A 20,877-nucleotide genomic window follows, 5' to 3' on the forward strand; every position below is an offset into this window, starting at 1 on the left:
GGGTCGGCCTGTGGCCTTGCCTCCCGGCCCGGGGGTGGGTGCTGTGCTCCTGGCCCGCCTGGTGGATGTTCTTCGCCGGGTGTGGGTCTTGGCGCTCCCGGTCGGGAGGGGTGATTCCTCTCGGCCTCTTCTTGTTCGTGGACTCCACGTCAGGCGGTGTCTCTCCTCCGTCGGGGTCCCTTCGGATCCCGTTTCTGGCTTGTACGCCTTCGGGGGTCGTTGGGTGCTCGCTTCGGCGGCCCGTTTGCTGTATTTGGGGGCCTGGCGGCACGGTTGACACGCGATTACGTGAGAGTCACGCGGCTCATCGTGCTTCGGATGGCCGAGGGGTCTTGGACGCTGTGCCGCTGTCTCCTCTGGAGGCATGGTTTTTTTGTATCCCACTAACGACCCTCCGGGCCCGCCAACTGTCGCACCGGTGCATTCGGTGTCCCCAGGTCTGGGTCGGGTCGGTCGCCCGGCTGGGGTAGGTGCCTCCGGCTTGCCCGTTCGGGCGGTCTTTCCCCCGGGGTCCGGCTGGGTGGGGGCGGTCCGACGGAGTCGGATCGAGCCTTCGTTGACTGGTCTCGCTGACCCCGGGGGTGTTTCGGCCGCCTGGGGCTACGACGCAGTCGGCCTCCGGTGGCTGTGTTCCCGGGGGGGGGGGGGGCCTCGGCCCTCCGGCCCGGATCCTGCTCTCCCCCCCCGGGTCCTTGTGGTGGCCCTACCTGTCGCTTGGCCTGGCGGTCTGCTGTTCGCGTTTCCCCCGTGCCATCTGAGCTGAGGGTTTCGCTGGGGCTGGGCCGGCGTGCTCCTGGGCGCTTCGGCAGCGCATGGACTTCTGTTGGAACGATACAGAGCTGAGTGGCTGGGCCTCTGTGCGTTATCTCGCAGGCTCCCGGCGGGGCCTCCTCCCATGGTGCCCGCTCCTTTTGCGAGCAGGCGGTTCATGCCTTCTGGCCGGGCGGGGTTCTTCTCATGCCAGGGTTGGGTCCCCCGCCCCTGGAGCCGGGGTTGAGCCGGCCATTTCTGCTGGTCCGCCTCCGTAGGCGGGCCGGATTCTTGGGCGGTGGTTGCTGCTTGCTCGGGGGCTGCTCTTCTGGGGCGATGGTTTTGCTGCTGGGCTACCACTGATCTTCCGCCTGTCTTACTGTGCCTGGCGGAGGGCTTCCCTCTGGCTTTGGTGCGGTCGGCTTGGTGCTGTCCGCGCCTCCGTGGACCCCTTGCGGGACTTGGTCCCGGTGGGTCCGTTGGGCGGCCTTGCGGGCCTTCCACGGTCCGATGTTCGACGGGCTGGTCTCCCTGGTGGCTCGCTTGGCTCCGTTGTTATTTCTCCTTCGCCCACGGGCGCTCTGCCGGTCTCCCCCTTGGGGGCTCGCTTCGGCTACACATATACTTGTGTTGGAACGTTACAGGAGATTTACTGGGCCCCTGCACAAGGGTGACTCGCTAATTCGTGAGGCGTTCCACGGGAGCTCCTCGCTCGCTCTACGGGCTCTTCGGGGTCCGCCCGGTGGGGCCCCGGCCCTCGGGGGCTTTGCGGTTCCTCGCCTTTCGGGTGATTTTCCCTGGTGGCGAGGGGTCTGCTGGGCGGATGGGCGTGCGGGGGTCGTGCCTCCGCTCCCCGCCCTTCTTGCGGGTTTTGCCGGACGGGGTTGCTCCTCCGGCTTGTCCCCCGTGTCCTTCCCGGGGTCCCTTCCTGGGGCCTCGGACTCAGGTGGTATCTTTGCCGCTGTTTGCCGGCCAACGTGGTTCCTCCCTTGTCCGGGCTGGGGTTCGGCGTGCTGTATTGGCTTCTCTTAGCCGCACGTTTTTCTCCTTTCCCGGTGGGATGACCTGTGTTATGCCTTTTGGGCCCGGTTCGTTCGGGCCGCTAGCCCTCGTTCCTCCTTGGTTCGCGGGCTTACACAGGCTGGCATCCTTCCCTACGCTTCGCTGGGTTTGGTGGATCCGGCGGGGACCCAGGGTCGGTCCGCGAGGTGTGGCTCTGTTCCCTGGGCCCCCTTAGTGGGTGTCTCCTCTGTGGAGTTTTGTCTGACTTCGGCGTGGTCATCACCCGCCTGGTACGTGGGTCTCTAGCAGTCCCGGGGGGGACTTCGCTGGGGCCGTTCGGAGTGCTGGAGCTGCGACTCCTGGTTGGCCTCCTTTTCCTGGAGGTCTTGATTTCAGGTTCCCTGTGGTCCCTGTTTTCTTTTCAGTTGTTTTACATCAACCTTGGGTTGGTTTTCTCTGCATCACCGTGTGGTGTTGTTGTTCTGGTGGTCAATGAAGCCTTGTTGGCTTGGGTATTGGCTCACTTTGTAACTCAGGGGGCGAGGAAGACTAACGAGGAGGTAATGCCCCGGTTACTTACCGGTAATCTTCATTACTCCGAGTATAGTCTTCCTCGCCACATGAGTTCCCTCCCCCCCTCCCTGTCTGGCTATCGGCTTCATTGTTTGCTTGGTAGATCAGGCTGATTGGTTGGGCCGGCCCGCCTCTTATAGAGGTCAGGTGGGACTGGTCGGCCATGTTGGGAGGGGGTGGGAGGTGGTTTCTTTTTTGCTTTGGAGGGTTCTGTTGTGGAGCTAAAGCTCACTTTGTAACTCATGTGGCGAGGAAGACTATACTCGGAGTAATGAAGATTACCGGTAAGTAACCGGGGCATCTACACACAGATAGCTCTATTCAGCCTTGTGCTGACTCACCCTGTCTCCTTGAATCCCCCAGCCCTTGTCACTCAAACTCCAGACAAGGAATACACAACCTAGCGGAGGCAGGCGTGGATAGTTAGCCAAGAAAATACCTACTTTCTAAAAGTGGTATTTTCAAACAGAGAATGTTAAAACCAAATTCACTAAAGTGTGTATTTTATCATTCTGAGTTCAGGCATACTAAAGACTAATTTCTACCTGGTTCCCTGAGTCAGTTAGGATTATAAGATGTTATAATCAAACTGCCCATTCTGGCCTATGGGGAACAGTTAGCCTTGCAATAGTGAAAAAAACGAAAATGGCTACAATTCACTATTAGGACATGCTACACACATCAGGGCATGTCCTACTGTTGGACCTGGCCCTTTTTGGCAGGTTCACCCCAAAACTTTTTGCTTTTTCCTAGCCTTTTTCTGGAACCTGGTGTTGGTGATTTTAGGCCTTTGCGCACTTTTTCACTGTGGTACAGTGTAAAGTGCGTGAGCTCTCTGTATGTGTGGTGAGTGACCTGCCTTCCCATAGGAATGCATGAGGAATATGTGTGACCATGGTAGTTCCTGATGTGTGGGGAGTGCAGGGTCGAGTTTGGTATGTGCGAACTCGTGAGATTGAATGCTGCGTAATGATGTATGTGCCATGAATGTGTTTAGTGTGGAAGTGCCACTTCTAGACATGAGTGTGCGTGTGTAGTGAGTCTGCTGGCACGTGACTGGCTGGAGCCTGACTCCAGGAGTGTGCCTGGGCCTGCTTGTGGATTGACTGTCTGGTTTGAGGGTGACAGGGGCTGGGGAGCCCCCAGGAGGTTGTCTGAGTCTGCCCTTGGTTGAATGACTGCATCTGCAACTAGAGTGTTGGGAGGAGATAGCACCTGGGAGTGAATAGGGCTGGGTTTTCCCTCCACAATGCTGGCTCCACACCCTGTGGTGCGTCTGATGTCCCTAGCCTGGCCAGTGAAAGGAGTTCCCCATAACCAGTTGTAGCTGATTCTCACACTGCCTGCACCCTTTAGACAAAGGATTTTGGGTATAAAAAGGGAGCAGTGACACTCAAAAAATTGTTATTGTTTCTGACTGGAATCAACCAGCGGCGTGCTGCTGCTTGGGCCCAGGGGAAGGCTTGCCTCCCTGGGCCCTGCCCAGCCCCTGGATACCTGATGGACTTTTCTTGGACATGTTGCTTTATCTTTGAGGTTGCCAAGGCTTTGTTACAGCCTGCCTGCGTGCTATTTGCAGGCTAAGCTCTTTTATTTGATTTTCCCAGGAAAAGGAGAGCCTGGGAGCTGAGCAGCGCGGTGCTGCAGCTCTTCCCCAGGGAGTCCCCCTCATAGGGATTCCCCCCTCATCCTTGTGCCTTGCGGGTGCCACCCTGCTTATAGGATCGTTTTATGGGGCGCAGGTGTCTACCCGGCACGATGCCCGTGTTTCTGTCATTTCTAATTAAGGGTGCCACCCCGTTTATTTAATTATTTTATCCTTCGAGGGTGCCCACCCCTCATTATTATCGCTGAGAAATCACTGCCGCGGCACCGAGTAGAAAGCTGCCGAACCCGGGAGCCTGACTAGGGGCGGGGCCTGGCGAGCGTGATTTCCGCTTCTCCCTTGCCTGGGGGAAGCCTGTGTCTGTTTGGCCGGTCTCCCGTGTGAGGAGGGAGACCGGAGATACTGCCCGCCGCGCCAAGAGTGAAGAGTCCCCAAAAATAGGTGGGGGCTAGCCCGCGGGCCCGCAGGCAGCACAGACGGAGAGAAGGAAGAAGAACAGCGAGGCGGCCATTGCGGGGCTCCCGGGGAGAGCCCCACAGCTGTGGTGAGCAGAGGCGGAGGGGGCAAGAGGCTGCCCCCACCGCGAGCAGCAGATGTCTTGCCGCTTACCCGGAGGAGCCCCGCCGGAAGAGAGCCGACCGGTGAGTGCGGGGGGGGCCCTCCGATTGAGGAGCGGCCCCAGATGGCAGTGGGGCGCCCCAGCATGTTAATGGTGATGTCCAGAGCCCGTGCGGCTCCAGCAGTGGGCGCAGTTTACTTCTAGGGGCTGTCGCCAATTGCCTCAGCTGCCCAGCAATTAGTGGGCAGCTGCACCGTTTAGGCGCAATTTGGGAAAGAGAGTCCCTGGGAGGGACAGAGATGGCACAGTGGTGCCAGGCCTTCTACAGCTGCGCAGCACTTAGTGCCAGCTGCAAAGTTTAGGCCTTGTGATTGTTCTCAGCTGCCCAGCAATTAGTGGGCAGCTGCAACGTTTAGGTTTGCCCCGGTGGCGCACCCCTGACTGGCGCTGCATTGGCAGCGCGCCCTGACTGTCGCGATTACCCATAGCTGGAGAGCTAGTGTAAGGAAATACCGCTGCAGCACTACATCTCCCAGAATGCCCCGGGGCCTGGCGAATCTGCCCACGCCCTCTGAGAGTGTATAAAAACACTTTTGTCCCATCACCGGATGCTTGTCAATCCTTCCGGTTTTATCGATCGTGTTGGGAACTAGCTATTCGAGAATCAAAGGTGCGCGGATGCTTGCCTTCCCGCTGAGGACGCCGAGAGCCGAGGGTGCGCGGACGCTTGCCTTCCCGCTGAGGACGCCGAGAGCCGAGGGTGCGTGGACGCTTGCCTTCCCGCTGAGGACGCCGAGAGCCGAGGGTGCGCGGACACTTGCCTTCCCGCTGAGGACGCCAAAGAAACCTTGTTGTATTTCAGTACGTAGAATTCAGGTACATACAGTTAGCACGGCCGTGCTATTAGAGTACAGTTTTCTACTTTATCTACGGAACATCCTTGAGGATAGTTGTGATATTCAGATACTAAAAACATCAATCCCACCAGTAGTGATTCCAACTACGAGGTGGTCGTTTCAGAAACTTGTTTTTTCCTGTGGAGCTAGCTGTGAAGTAACAGCAACCCATTCGCTTGAACTTGAGTCTTTGCTAAACCAGACTTCAGGATATTACAAGCGGTGGTTATCCGTAAGTGAACATTTGGTTATATGTCTAACTGTTACATTTATAGCCTCTGCCCATTTGTAGTGCTAACAAGTGTTCTTGTGTCTATAGACAATTGTTGTGCCTTGAAGTCATCCGAAGTCTCAGACCAGACCTTGAGGGGTGTCTTCACAACAACCTTCCCCGAGCAACTATCCTTCCCCTTACCTGGAGGACTACCTGTCTCCGGTGTGTATGTCACACGGGGAGGGTCAGTGCTATCTGGTATAGGGAAGACTATCATCTAGCCGTGGTCCCCGCTAGCTGGACTCTTCAGGTTAGTGGCTTGTGTATTCTTCATTGGGATTACTTGTCCGCTGCTAACCGTGACAGATTGACAAGCCCAAGAAAGAAGCCTAGCCTGGGCCATGGATACGAGTGCGACTTTGGCCTCGTTGCTTGAGGGGTTTAGCTTACTACAGCAAGAAGTGCATGCTTCTCGAGCTGAGAACCAAGAGCTCAGAAAGGACATGAATACCATGCGTAGGGAAGGCGCTGGCATGTCACGAAAGAATCCCGGGGCAGGGTCTTATATTAGAGAAGCCACGCTTCCCCCTCCCGTACAAACTGTATCACAGCCTACTACCCCTATGGCCGCCGGGGGTGGGTTCTTCTCTCCTTCTGCCATACCTTCGTCCTCCACGGACCATACACCGACGGTGCACTTCATACAGAATACAGGGATTCCTTTGGCTCCCCCTGAGAGGTTCTACAGAGATCCAAAGAAATTTGAGACATTCCTGAACCAGTGCCGCCTCTACTTTTTGTGTAAACCGTCTGTGTTTCAGGACGAAGCGGCAAAAACCGCATTCATGATGTCATATATGGGTGGAAACGCTGCAAGCTGGACTATTCCTTTAATGGAAAGAAACGATCCCGTTTTGCACCATTTCACCGATTTCTGTTCTGCCTTAAGGAAACTATTTGATAGAAAAACCCACATGTTGTCCTTGGATAAAAGAGCTTTTGACACTAAGACAGGGGTCACAGGATTTATTGTCATACATCACCTCTTTCAATCGTCTCTTAGCCGAAACAGATTGGCCACAAGAAAAAAGGACCTCGCTGTTCTATCAAGGCCTGAGGAGTGAACTGAAAGACGTCTTGTCCCAGGCAGTCCAACTGCCTGCTACTTGTGAAGAACTCATCGACCTAACGGTACAATTAGATCACAGGCTGTTAGAGAGAAGAGGAGATAGAAGCAGGGGTGACGGACGTGGATGGTTCCCTAAATTCAAACCTGCACTTGAAGACAGTGCCAAAAGTTCTGATGGTACTGAGCCCATGCAGATCGGGGGTATCCGAGGTCCCTTGTCTTCTGAGGAAAGAGAGCGACGGCGGAATATGAAACTATGCCTCTATTGTGGCAAAGGGGGTCACTTCATACGAGAGTGCAGAGCCAGAGCCAGAGCCCCACAATCAGAGAGAAATTCCGCCCCACGAAAAGCGGCAGCTCTTGGAACCAGAGAGACGTGAACTAGTGTGGCTCACTGGTGTGAAGTAGTGTGGCTCACTGGTTAGAGGCGGCAGACCCGAGAGCAGAGGACGGCCCGGGACCAGGGTTCGATTCCCGGCGCGGCAGGTTTCTGGACCAGGGTCAGCGGACTCGATAATTCTCTCGCCTCGGTGCCCACTCTGATCAGTGATCACACTCGGCAACTCTGGGCATTAGCTTGCCTCATCTTCACTAATGGCCCCACCAGACCGCCGGGGATGCCTGGTCTCACCCTGGAGATACCCATTAAGGGACCATCTCTCAGGGAAGCCAGGAAGGGTTTCGCAGCGGTCGAAGCGCCTTGGGACCCTACGGGTAAGTAGTGCGCTATATAAATGCCAATACATTTACATTTACATTTACAGAGACGTCGGAAAACTAGAATGTCCAACCCAGGTTGAGATCTCTGGGACGGATCGAAAACAATCAACGATCTTCACCTTACTTGCCAATACGATGATGCTGGCTGTAGCTCATATGAACTTGCCTGTGTCCCTATGAACAAAGAGGGATAACGTGACGCAGATGGATGCGCTGTTAGATTCAGGAGCCACGGGAAATTATATGGACATTGACTACGCAGAGTCCCTTGGGATATCGTGGGAACAGAAAGAAGAACCAGAACATGTGAAGGCCGTGGATGGATCCACCTTGTCATTTGGGCCTGTTATCAAACATACCATCCCTGTGCAAATGCAGCATGGGGAACACACGGAGTATATCCAGTTTGATTTGATTGCTGCTCCCCAATTTCGCCTGATCTTAGGCATGCCATGGCTCACGCTACACGATCCCGTGGTGAGTTGGTCTGCTCGCACAGAAGCTTTAACCTCCCCCTACTGTATGGAACATTGTTACCACCCTTTTTCTTTATCTACTGGAGAAGAAGAGCGTCCTGGTATCTGCCATCTGGCTGTAGCATGCGTAGAGACAAACATATGCAGCACGTCCAATCTACCAGAGATTTATAATGAATTCCGTTCTCTGTTTGATAAACAGAAAGCTACCGGTTTACCCCCACACCGGGTCTACGACTGCTGCATCAAACTCCTCCCTGGTGCGGCTATTCCGTGTAGTCGAGTGTATGTCTTGACAGAACATGAAAATACCTATCTTCAGAGCTACATTGAGGATAACTTAGCTACTGGATTCATCAGCCATTCCACTTCACCTGCTTCTTCGCCTCTATTCTTCATCCCGAAGAAGGACTGTGCAGAATTGAGACCCTGCATAGACTACAGAGCCTTGAACAACATCACGGTGAAGAATAGATACCCCCTTCCATTGATTCCAGTCATGATGGACCAGATAAAGGGCGCTCGTTACTTCACCAAGCTAGATCTGAGAGGGGCCTATCATCTGGTCCGGGTAAAGAAGGGCGACGAGTGGAAGACAGCGTTCAGAACAAAGTTCGGTTTGTTCGAATATAATATCATGCCCTGCAGCATTCCAATTCTTTATGGACGAAGTGCTCAGGGGCCTTCTGGATACCATCTGTATGGTGTACATTGACGACATCCTGGTATACTCCAGTACTCTCCAGGAACATGAACAGCATGTCAAGGAAGTTCTGAGTCGTTTACAACAACACCAGCTGTTTGCCAAACTGGAAAAGTGCCTCTTCCATGCCACAGAAGTCTCCTTCCTGGGGTACGTGATCAACGCCAAGGGCTTTCAGATGGAAAGTGGGAAGGTTGAAGCCATAACGAATTGGAAAACCCCAAAAGACGTCAAATCGGTGCAGAGTTTCCTTGGCTTTGCTAACTCTGCTGTCTCAGTCTTGGTCGAGGGGACGCCATATTTTTTGTAATACAGGTCATCTGGTGTACGTCCTGCAAAGAACCACGAGAGAGCGCCAGAGAGTCAGAGAACTGACGGAGACGCCAGACACTACCGCACACAGGCAGCAGTTAGCGGTTAGCGGAGAGCACGCCAACCGGCGAGAATCGGGGTCACTACCGGCAGCCCCCACCGCCGCACAGCTCCCTCCACCCGCGGTGGCAGGGACACTTGACCCGAGGCACCAGCAGACCCTGCACCCTGGACCCTGCACAGCCTAGGTGCACCAAGTGCCAAAGCGGACGCCGAGCTGACGCCGAGCTGCCGGGGATGTGAGCAGGACGAGCGCAGCAGGGTGAGCGCCGGCAGAGTGCTGGGAGAGCTGAGGAGGTGCCGCGAGTGACAACGGAGCCCGACAGCCGGCTGATCGAGCCGAAGCTACAACTCCACCCCTGACCCCCAAAACAAAAAAAAAAATAGCCTCAAGCCCCCAGTTGCGGCCACCCAGCGCCTGCACCAGCACCAGGCAGCGCCAAGAGGAAGGCGTCTAAGAGGACGGTGGCAGCGAGGAGCAGTGGTGCAGGCGCGAGGTAAGAGGCAGCAGGCGGGGGCAGGGGGGGGCAGCAGGGAGCTAGGGGGAGCCGGGGGAACCAGCAGCGCAGGACTGGTGACCTTCTCACCACCTCATCACCTCATCACCCCACCCTGCACCACAGCCCCATACAGAGCTATAGCCCCACAGCCCCACAGAACGCAACAGGAAACAACGCAGCATCCGCGGACTACTGCTCACACTATCAGACCTCCCCCCCGACCCGCAGACCCTAGGCGAGACTCTAACCTAAGCCTAAACCAGTGTCAACCGGGGCCTGCCATAGAGCCATAGAGCCTGCCACAGACACTGACGGGGGCCCATACTGACCTCTATCCTCTGCCAATCCCATCGGCAGAGTAGTCTCTACTCCCCACTTGCCCTAACCTTAACCACAAGGCGCAAAGTGGGGCAAAGTGTAAGGGCAAAGTGACATAACACAGGGACCAAGGTGTGGTGATAGCAAGAAGGCGAGCAGAGGGGTGTTAAGCGACACAACACGAGGCAACGTGGCTAACAAAGGCAACAGGTGGAAAACAGGGAAGGCTTAGAAGGGACCAGACAATAAACCCAGCAGACCCCGGGACGCCAGGAAAATCAAATTTAAAGAGGAAAGAAAAGAAAGCAAAGAAAGCAAAGGAGACGCAGGATGAGGTCGGGGAGGATAAGGGACAACACAGAACATAATGCACCCCCGAACCTCACGAGAAAGCCTAGGCAGACAAAAAAGAAGCTAAAGAAGGACCTGATGGACACGAGCGATGCAAGCTGGGAGAACAGGGGGGAAAAAAAAGGAGACGAGGAACCCTCTCAGTTGTCTCCCTTGCTCCCGGGACTAGCCAGCCCGGGAGGTTCGGAGGCACAAGGACACCGACACAACCAAACTAGTAGTAAACCATCTGTTCAACCCAAAATCTACACAAAATTTGCATTTATTAAAGATCCCAGCATGCTCCTCTACTTGAACAACAATGTCAATAAACCTAACCTACCAAGCCCACTCAACCCAATCAAAACTCACAGGACAATCCTCATGGAGCAGGGCCCAGAAAGTGCAGTATCAGAGGAGACATACACACAGAATGGGGCCTCACCGGGATCCCCAGAATCAACCCTGGGATCCCAGGAAAGCCAAAAGGAACAAGAACTAGCACCAGAGAACAGAAGAAAATCAGAGAGGGGGAGCCAAGAAGCCACCATAATGGAAGATGGGAATACTAATCAAAACAGCGAAGACAAGGAGGACCCAATGGTGGGCTCAACGGAGAACTCGGAGAACCCGGGGACTCGAACTGTAAACCATGAAGCAACAGGAATCAAGGAGGGCTACAACACAAACCACACAACCCCCAGTAGTCCAGCAAGTTCAAGAGATAACTTTGACGAGAAGGAGGCAAAGAAATGCGACCCTCCTGCACTCCAGCCGAGTCCCCAGGGCCGAAAAGGACCCCGCGAGGCTCATCGAGGACAAGATATGACGGCAGACCAGGTAAAAAACAGGGGGCCAGCGGAAGAACCCTCCTGGGCCAGGACAAACAAAGCCCAAACGACAAAAACTCAAGAGGGACTAAAAGAATCATCACCCTCCAAGCACACATGGAAAATGGAAACGAGGGCACAAGTGACCCCTGATCCTGGCAATAAGCACGGTCCGAGCTCAGCAGAAGTTCCCGGCAAGGCCTGGCAAGCAAATGGCAAATCCACACAGGAGCAACAGGACTATGGCGGTAGTCCTCTGCATACAACAGATCCGGAACAACTTGAAGAAATGAATCTAAAAAGGACGGTTGAAGAGCCTGTACTACAACACCTAGGCACAAAAACTCGGACTCAACCAGACTTGTCTTCACCGCCTAAGTTAGGTCTCACAATCCCCACAATCCCCATGCTGCTTGACCTGAACACCTCGTACTTCACTCCGGAAGAATGGGTAGAACTGGCAGCACCTAACCCAGAGGAACCGGAACAGGGAAAGCAAAGAAACGGCTCCAGCGACAGCCCGGAAAAAGAAAGGACTAAGAAGAACGCAGACATCTGGGCATCTCTCTTGCAGACAATGCAACTATCAGTTAATGCCATCCAGTATCAATCTGACAAGATGGATCTGCAACTTTCTGTCCTCAACACTCTGGCCACATACGTGGCAAATATTGACGGTAAACTAGCAGACCTGAACGATCTGATAAAAAGGGCACAAGCAGAGACACAGCTTACAGCATCTAACTGCACCTGCATCACCATAGTGGATAAACTAGCAACACTACCAGCAGCACTGGGAAACCTCCTATCTGATTTCAGGACGGTTGCCAAAAACAGCTATCCTCTCAGGCAAACCGAGGAGAAAGAACTAAACACAACTACCGGGCAAGATGATCCCCAACCAACACAGCATAAGCCCCCAAAGACTCTTACCAACTGGCCCCCAAAGACTCCCTCTAATTCACATCCAACAAGGGACAAAATAACTCAAATGAAGACACCGATCACCAATAGCTACCTAACTGGTCGAGTGCAAAATCCCGCAGCATCCACATCAGACGCAGATAAAAGTAATCCAAAAGGGGAAGCAAGCTCCCAGCAACAATCCCAAGGAAAAGTCAGAAGAAAACAGAAAAGAAAGGGAAGAAACCAAAGGAAACTGACAGGGTGTATAGCCTGGGGCAAGGCCCACAACAGTGATCAAACAGCGACCAACTCTTTACAAACAAGTGTAACCAGGGAAAAGGAAGAAATAAACCCCACGACCTCCAACAGGGAAAATACGACCCCAGTGGACAAAACTGGTATCGGCCCTACCCCACCTAGTGGCTCAACCACCAGCCCCGTGCCTAAAACCCAGAAAGACACGCGGAGTATGCCAGAAAGGGGCAATAACATAGGGCCCGTGGAGAACAATGTGGGGCATAATCAACAAAAAACTTCAGACCCACCTGACAGTGACACTCAAGAAAGCACAAAACAAAATACGGCGCATCTTGCCAATAACAGCCCTGGAAATCGGGCTGAAATGCAAATCACAGGAAGTCCCAAGTTGATTATAACGACAAGACTAAACCTCTCAGGCCGCAACCTGCGAGAAAGTATCATAAAGACTGATCAACCCAAAAAAACCGCTCCAAAGGCAACCTTTATCCCAGGGGAATCCAAACCCGCCGACGAAGAAAACACCAAGGCAAGAGATAAGGGGCCAGACGGATCAACAACGATAGTAATATTCCACCCTAAATACCACTCCAGAGGTCCAATGGACTTCTTAAACAGGGGAAACATCTTGCGGCTACTAAAAACAATAGAGACCCTCAAAACCATCACATCAGCAGACTTGGAATCCGTTGAATTTATCGAATCTCGGAGCCATTCTGGGGCAGAGTCGACAAAAACCACATGGACCACAGGAGAATTCCCTGAAAGAATACTAAAAGAAAAGGAAAGATTTGACTCTTGGGGCATAGAACTTCAAACTTTCTCGCCCACAAAATACCCGGAACCCTTCTTATACGACAGCTTCCAAAAGAAGTCCAAGGAGCCGATCCTCAAAAGAACTGTCTTAAGAGGAGCCAGAAGCAAAACGCCAGAGAGACAACTGCACCTGAATCTGGAAGAAACAAGGTCACTGACTAACGACAAGAGGGCCTCACCCAATCGGAACTGGCTTGCAAAGTCTCTAAATGCGAAAGAGACAAGCCAATGACAAACAAAAACAAAAACAGCCAAAAAACCTAATACCCTAAGCATATGTTCATGGAACATCAACGGCACCGGGGACAAGTTCACAGACATTGACTTAGGCAATCACCTGACAAAATTCGACATCATCGCCATACAAGAAACTTGGACCGAATCACCTCCAATTCTGCCAGGGTATACACTGAACTCCTTACCGCCCACCCAGAGCTCGCTTTTCGGCCACAAGAAAGGAGGCCTTGCTACCTACAGTGCATTAACAGCGATATTAAAAGTAGACCAGCTAAATTACAACTTACCTTCCCCAAATGCAATGTTAGCTCTACGACTGTCACCCCGCGTGCAAGACCCAAACGAGGATATAATCTTTATAAACCTCTATCTACACCCGAGGGAGAAAATGAAGGGAGCTCGACAACTGAAGGAAGAACTTGTGAAATTGGTGAAGGCTGAGCTCACGAATAACATCATTATCTCAGGGGATTTTAACCTAAATTTGCTGAGCGAAGCAGCCACGGGCACTAAATATGATGAGGACCCATTCGCCTGGGAATCTAATCGGCAAGACCGCACCGCAGGGGGCAGAAGTACAAAAACTACAAGGACCCTGCTGGCTTCACTAGAGGAGCTAGGACTTAGGGCACTTAACGGAAAATTTCCAGGGGACCAACCGCAGTCAGCAACATTTCACAGTACCCAGGCAAGCTCCACCATAGACTTCACTTTTGTATCCCGTAGTCTATACCATAGAGTTGTAGACTTTAGAATTGGTCTTACTGACTGTAGCGACCACCTGCCTCAGGAAACAGTAATGCACATATCAGCGACACTAAAGCTTCCCAACTCGAACAACGTAGGTACGGACTTCACATCAAATGAAAGACGGATACAATGTAAAGTCTCCAACCCAGAAAAACTACTAGAGCAAGCGATACGCTCCCTCAACGAAGCTCAACGTATTACGCACAACCCGATAACAAGCTGGGAAGTGTTTGTAAAACAAATGAGAGACACCGCGCAGAGAAAAGAGCTTGAAACACGAACAAGAAACTGCTGTAACAAGACACAGAAAAGATGCAACAACTTTCGAAACAGCAGCAGGCTAAAAACACTTAAGACAATGATAAATCGGACTCTACGAAGAGCTAAAACAGATCCGTCCCTCCTCCACGAGCTCAGACAGCTAAAAGGAGAGCGTAAGAAATTATTATGGCAGCAAAAAAGAGAAGAGGAAGAGGCTTTTTGGGGAAAACTCCTACATGATGCCAAAACAAATTGCAGTGCGCAGTTCTGGCAAAAGATCAATGCACAGATCAATGGAAAAAATCGAGGGATTGACTCACAGGTGACAGAGGATGACTGGATAATCTATTTCAGCACTCACTTCAGTGAGAATAAAGGAAGGGGGAAAGAAACAGGCGCCGACAATGGAAAGACGGATGAATACCCGTCTCCACACCAAGAACATTGGAGAACGAACGAAGCTGCAATAATCACGACGGAACAAATTATTAAAAGAATTACAAAAGGCAGAAGAGACGGAGCCCCCGGCCCTAATGGCATACCACCAATAATATTTAAGCAAGACCCAAAATATTGGGCAATTAATCTCAAACCAATGTTCGAAAAAATCTGGCAAACATCCACAATCCCACAATCCTGGAGGGGGGCAATTATATCCCCAATATACAAAAAAGGAGATAGAAAGGATCCTAAAAGTTATCGGCTAATAGCCCTTCTAGACAACGAGGCCAAGTACTACGCAGGCCTCTTACTTCAGGAACTAACTCTATGGGTAGAAGAAACCTCAACAATCCCGTTCAACCAAACCGGCTTCAGGAAAAACATGGGGACATCTACCAATATCCTAGCCCTGTCATTACTGATCGACTCAGCGCAAGAAGGGAACTATCCCTTGTACCTGTGCTTCATAGACTATAGCGCTGCATTCGACCGGGTAGACAGAAACCTCCTCTGGAAAAAACTGAAAAGAATGAACATCCCTGACGACCTACTGAACCAGCTAATTCTCCTGCACAGCGACACGTGGGTGCAGGTCAAACTAGGCCCTGGAGATTTCCTAACCAAGAAAATTCAAACCCACACAGGTGTAAAACAAGGCTGCGTTTTAGCGCCAACCCTATTCAACCTTTTTATGGCTGAATTATCCACAAAATTAAACGCAAACAACTCACATGCTCCAAAACTAGGGGGCAAACAGCTTTCTTCCCTATTCTACGCCGATGACCTGGTGCTGATCAGCCGGACACAGATTGGGCTACAAAGGCTCCTCGACATCACTGTGGAATACTCCAAAGCCAATAAACTCTGTATTAACTACAGCAAAACAAAAATCTTGCCCCTTAATTATCGTAAGAAAAACCTACCATTTAGATGGCACTTGGACTCGAACAAACTGGTGACCACAAACAAATATTGTTACCTGGGAGTGATTATAGACGATAGGGGTAGCTTTAAACCACAACTGGAGGAGATCAAGAGGAGAGGCTTAATGATAGCAGCATCACTTAGGAACCTCAAAAACAAAATCGTTGGCCTAAACCTCGCCCCCTTCTTACAAGTAATCCAAGCCAAGCTGATTCCATCTATCACATATGGAAGCGAAGCAATGAGAGGGAGGGACACGGGAACTCTGAACAGAGTAGTCTCAAAAGCAATGCGCATCATGTTCGGTCTTCCGAAATACATCTCACCGGCGCAGATCCGCCTAGAATTTGGGATGGCCAAAGAAGAACTTGCACGAAAGGGAACTTACCTTAAGACCTGGTACAAAATAAGCAGAGGAGAAGAAAACACCCTTAACGCACTCCTCTGGAAAGAGCTACAAAGTAAAAGCAACAGTCCAGCAAGACACTTCCTGGAGGATGCCATCAATCATCTTGGGGCAAGGCAGCTATGGGACCTCCAAGGGAGCCCATTAGGTTTCAAAAAAATCATAAACAAAATCGTCAAGAAAGAAACCCTCCTGCAAGACAAAGCTTCACTAGCAAAGAGAGCACACGGCTGGCTGACCGTGCAAACATATAATAAACTCACTCCACAGTCGTACCTGGTGAACAGCTTCTCCAAATCAACAAAAGAATCGTTTTTAAAACTACGACTTGGAGTGCTACCAGCAGCGGACCATATGGCCCCATGGCTGCGGCCACCAAAACCAGCAAAATGCCGCCTGTGCGGAATATACGAGGAAAACATCACACACCTCATAACCATTTGTAAAGAGCTGCAGCAAGACCGGAAGAACCTATTGAGACCCTTATTTTTAAATAAGGGAATCAGGTCCTGCAGAGAAGCAGTTTTGAGCTGCTTCAGAGGAGATGACGTGCAGATGGCCTGCCGACTGGTAAAATATCTCGGAGTGGCAGAATCCAGCCTCAAAATGACGAGACTACAAGTGGACACCGATACCACCTACATAACATCACCTGCTTCCAGCCCTCAGACCGGGCAAGAAACCCACACAGATCAAGAACATTAAATCATTTCCCCCAAGAGGCACGATCATCATGGGAGATAGCCGGTCTGCCCCCGGTGGGGAAAGAATAACCCAATTGCCGGAAGCAAGCGCCTGGACAGAAGCACAAATTCCTACTTAAAACAGAAATATATCCGTATTTAATGCTGGATGAACATTGTCCAACCTTTTACGGTTTTATACCGACCTTTTTAATTTGTTTCCTTCTTCTTTTAACTGACCATTTCTTTTATTGCTAAAAGCTATTTGTAATGGTTTTTATTAACTGTACAATAAAGCATTTTACTTACTTGGCTTTGCTAACTATTATAGACGTTTCATAAAGGACTTCTCTAAAATCATCCACCCCATTTCCACTCTGTTACGGAAAAACATTCCCTTCAAGTGGGGTGAGGAAGCCGAACAGTCATTCTGTATTCTAAAAGACAGTTTCACCCAGGCCCCTATATTGCGACATCCCGATTCCCAACTTCCATTCATTCTGGAAACAGATGCCTCACAGTATGCTTTGGGAGGGGTGCTCTCGCAACGCCACCCCGAAACAGGACAGATACACCCGGTTGCATTCTAGTCAAAGAAACTCAGTCGCAGTGAAATCAACTATTCTATCACAGACAAAGAGTTGCTTGCCATCAAGAGAGGTTGTGAAGAATGGAGACATTACCTGCTAGGAGCTCGACATACCATTGAAATCTATACGGACCATCGGAACTTGTTGTTCTTAAAAACAGCAAAGGCTCTGATTCCCAGGCAATTGAGATGGACTCTCTTTTTTTCTGATTACGACTTCGTTATCAAATATCGTCCCGGCCCTCAAAAGCTGATGCCCTCTCCAGGAATCAAGACACTCAAGAACCCCAGTCTGAGGTCCCAGTTGAACCATCATCAATCCTGCCTGAAAAATCCTTTCCCGAAAACACCATTGCTTTGCTCACCTCCACAGACTTTATCGAGGATATAAGAGTGGCATTAACGGATGTCGATGTCCAAACCTGGCTGCAAGAAGATCCCAATGGCGATCACAAACCGACGAACTCCTATATTACCGGCAAGCCTTGTTTGTGCCGGACTATCGCGACTATAGAGCGATCATTCTGGTGGCCTTCTTTACGAACTGATGTAAAAAAATATGTAAGGAATTGTTCAGTGTGTACCCAAGGTAAAGCGAAACACACCAGACCTACAGGGCTGCTACGCCCTATTCCAGTGCCCCCTAAACCGTGGCATACGGTCTCAATGGACTTCATCGTGGAAATGCCTGTGTGCCAAGGAAAAACGACTGTTCTGGTGATTGTGGATCATTTAACCAAAATGGGTCATTTTGTACCTTTGGAGGGTCTGCTCACATCTGCGGAATTAGCCATGGTAATATTGCAGCATCTCATCAGGGCTCATGGCATTCCGAGAGTCTTCATCACCGACAGGGGATCTCAATTCACATCCCGTTTTTGGAAAGCCCTTTGTGAATCGTTAGCTATAGATGTCAGGCTCTCTACCAGTTACCACCCGCAGACAGATGGAAAAACGGAAAGGCTCAACCAAACAATTGAGCAATATCTGCGTTGCTTCACTTTGCAAAACTCGACGGATTGGGTGACTCTCTTATGGCTAGCGGAATTCACGTACAATAACTCAGACCATTCCACTCTGGGTTGTTCCCCTTTCTTTTGCCTGCTTGGATATCATCCAAACATACTGCCATTCGATTGGCTGGTATCAACCAACCTACCCAGTATACAAGAACATCATGCGCATTTACAGGCTGTAAGGATAGATGCGAAACGTCACCTGGCGGAAGCTCAAGCCTCGCAGAAACGCTACGCCGACAAGAAACGCACTCCAGAACCGGTCTACCAGGTGGGGGACAAGGTAGGGCTTTCCACTAAAAACATTCATCTCCGGGGTATTAACAAACTCAAACCTAGATACATTGGTCCCTATAGTGTCGAGGAAGTCATCAACCCTGTGGCATTGAAATTGTCGATTCCCCAGAACTGGAGAATCCATCCTGTTTTTCACGTCTCCCTGCTCCTGCCTTGTCCTTTGGACACTAGATTACCTGTACATCCAGCCCCTGTGTTGGTGGAGGGATTGGAGGAATATGAGGTAGAAGAGTTGTTGGATTCACGGATCCATCGGGGCAGAGTGCAGTATTTGGTTGGTTGGAAGGGATTTGGGGTTGAGGAGAGAACTTGGGAACCAGAGCAGAATCTCCACTGCCCTAAATTGGTGACACAATTCCATCTGCAGAATCCAGGGAAGCCAGGTCGACCGCCGGGACGGCGATCCTCGAGAGGGGGTTCTGTCGCGATTACCCATAGCTGGAGAGCTAGTGTAAGGAAATACCGCTGCAGCACTACATCTCCCAGAATGCCCCGGGGCCTGGTGAATCTGTCCACGCCCTCTGAGAGCGTATAAAAACACTCTTGTCCCATCACCGGATGCTTGTCAATCCTTCCGGTTTTATCGATCGTGTTGGGAACTAGCTATTCGAGAATCAAAGGTGCGCGGACGCTTGCCTTCCCGCTGAGGACACCGAGAGCCGAGGGTGCGCGGACGCTTGCCTTCCCGCTGAGGACGCCGAGAGCCGAGGGTGCGCGGACGCTTGCCTTCCCGCTGAGGACGCCAAAGAAACCTTGTTGTATTTCAGTAAGTAGAATTCAGGTACATAAAGTTAGCACGGCCGTGCTATTAGAGTACAGTTTTCTACTTTATCTACGGAACATCCTTGAGGATAGTTGTGATATTCAGATACTAAAAACATCAATCCCACCAGTAGTGATTCCAACTACGAGGTGGTCGTTTCAGAAACTTGTTTTTTCCTGTGGAACTAGCTGTGAAGTACTTGGCACGAGCTTGAACTTGAGTCTTTGCTAAACCAGACTTCAGGATATTACAAGCGGTGGTTATCCGTAAGTGAACACTTGGTTATATGTCTAACTGTTACATTTATAGCCTCTGCCCATTTGTAGTGCTAACAAGTGTTCTTGTGTCTATAGACAATTGTTGTGCCTTGAAGTCATCCGAAGTCTCAGACCAGACCTTGAGGGATGTCTTCACAACAACCTTCCCCGAGCAACTATCCTTCCCCTTACCTGGAGGACTACCTGTCTCCGGTGTGTATGTCACACGGGGAGGGTCAGTGCTATCTGGTATAGGGAAGACTATCATCTAGCCGTGGTCCCCGCTAGCTGGACACTTCAGGTTAGTGGCTTGTGTATTCTTCATTGGGATTACTTGTCCGCTGCTAACCGTGACACTGACATTCTGGACACAGGGTTTTTTTGAGTCCCCTTGTTGCATGGCCAGTTGGCCAGGGGGGCTGGTATGTGGGTAGGGCGCAAGGCCCTAATGTGATTTTTGCGCAATGTGAGTTTGCTATGTTTATGATAGTAATTGCCTAAGGTGATGGTTTGCGCAATTGTGTTTTCTTACACTTCTGAATGTGTTGGTTATACATCATGTGTTTTTCCTTTACTGCTCCTCTGAATGTGTTTCATGCATCATGGGTAATGTGTTCTCGTTTATACCCCTAAATGTATTTTATTCTTAGGTGGTTGTTCTTTTAGTACAGGTGGTCCTAGTGAGGTCCTGGTTCCTGTTACCAGTGGTTACTGGTTCTGTGCCATAGTTGCTAATTTGTGTGACTATGATTTTTATTCTTTATTATTCTTTATTCTAGAAGTGCTATTTCTGATTCTGACAGTGGCCTGTCAATAATCCCTTGTGAATATTGCCCGTGCCAGTTGGCACCATGTATTTTGTGTGATACTATCTGATGTGTTTTTACAATACAAAAGTTATTTTATAATAATCTTGTGTGGAGTTCCTTTTGTGGTGTGCCTAGGATGTTGTTGCTGTTGTGTGCTGGCGCAAATGCTTTACACATTGACTCTGAGTTTAGCCTTACTGCTCGTGCCAAGCTACCAAGGGGGTGAGCAGGGGTTATTTTGGCGTGTGACTCCCTTGCCCTGACTAGAATGGTGGTTTCTGCCTAGCTTTGGCGTCAGCTTTAGCCAACCAGAAATAGCCAGTTCTAACATTGTTGGACAGCGGTGAGGATTAGGACTTGTGTTTGGGCAGTGCCACAGCGCCAGCTGGCTAAATTACAAAACTCAGCATTTTTTTAGATAGTGACATGTTTGGGCTTATTTTTTTTGGGATTTTTTTTTCCTCAAGAGTGTGAGTTCAAATGGTG

At 50.9% G+C, this 20,877-nt stretch overlaps 1 protein-coding gene across 1 annotated transcript in view; it reads right to left on the bottom strand.

Annotated features, from left to right (window-relative positions):
* The window catches only part of LOC147701016 (phospholipase A2 inhibitor and Ly6/PLAUR domain-containing protein-like), a 773,169-nt gene that overhangs the window by 170,566 nt on the left and 581,726 nt on the right, over positions 1 to 20,877 (bottom strand). The gene's annotated exons all lie outside the window — the stretch shown is intronic.

This window comes from Lissotriton vulgaris, chromosome 7 (assembly GCF_964263255.1).
Source record: "Lissotriton vulgaris chromosome 7, aLisVul1.2, whole genome shotgun sequence".
Classification (NCBI taxonomy): domain Eukaryota; kingdom Metazoa; phylum Chordata; class Amphibia; order Caudata; family Salamandridae; genus Lissotriton; species Lissotriton vulgaris.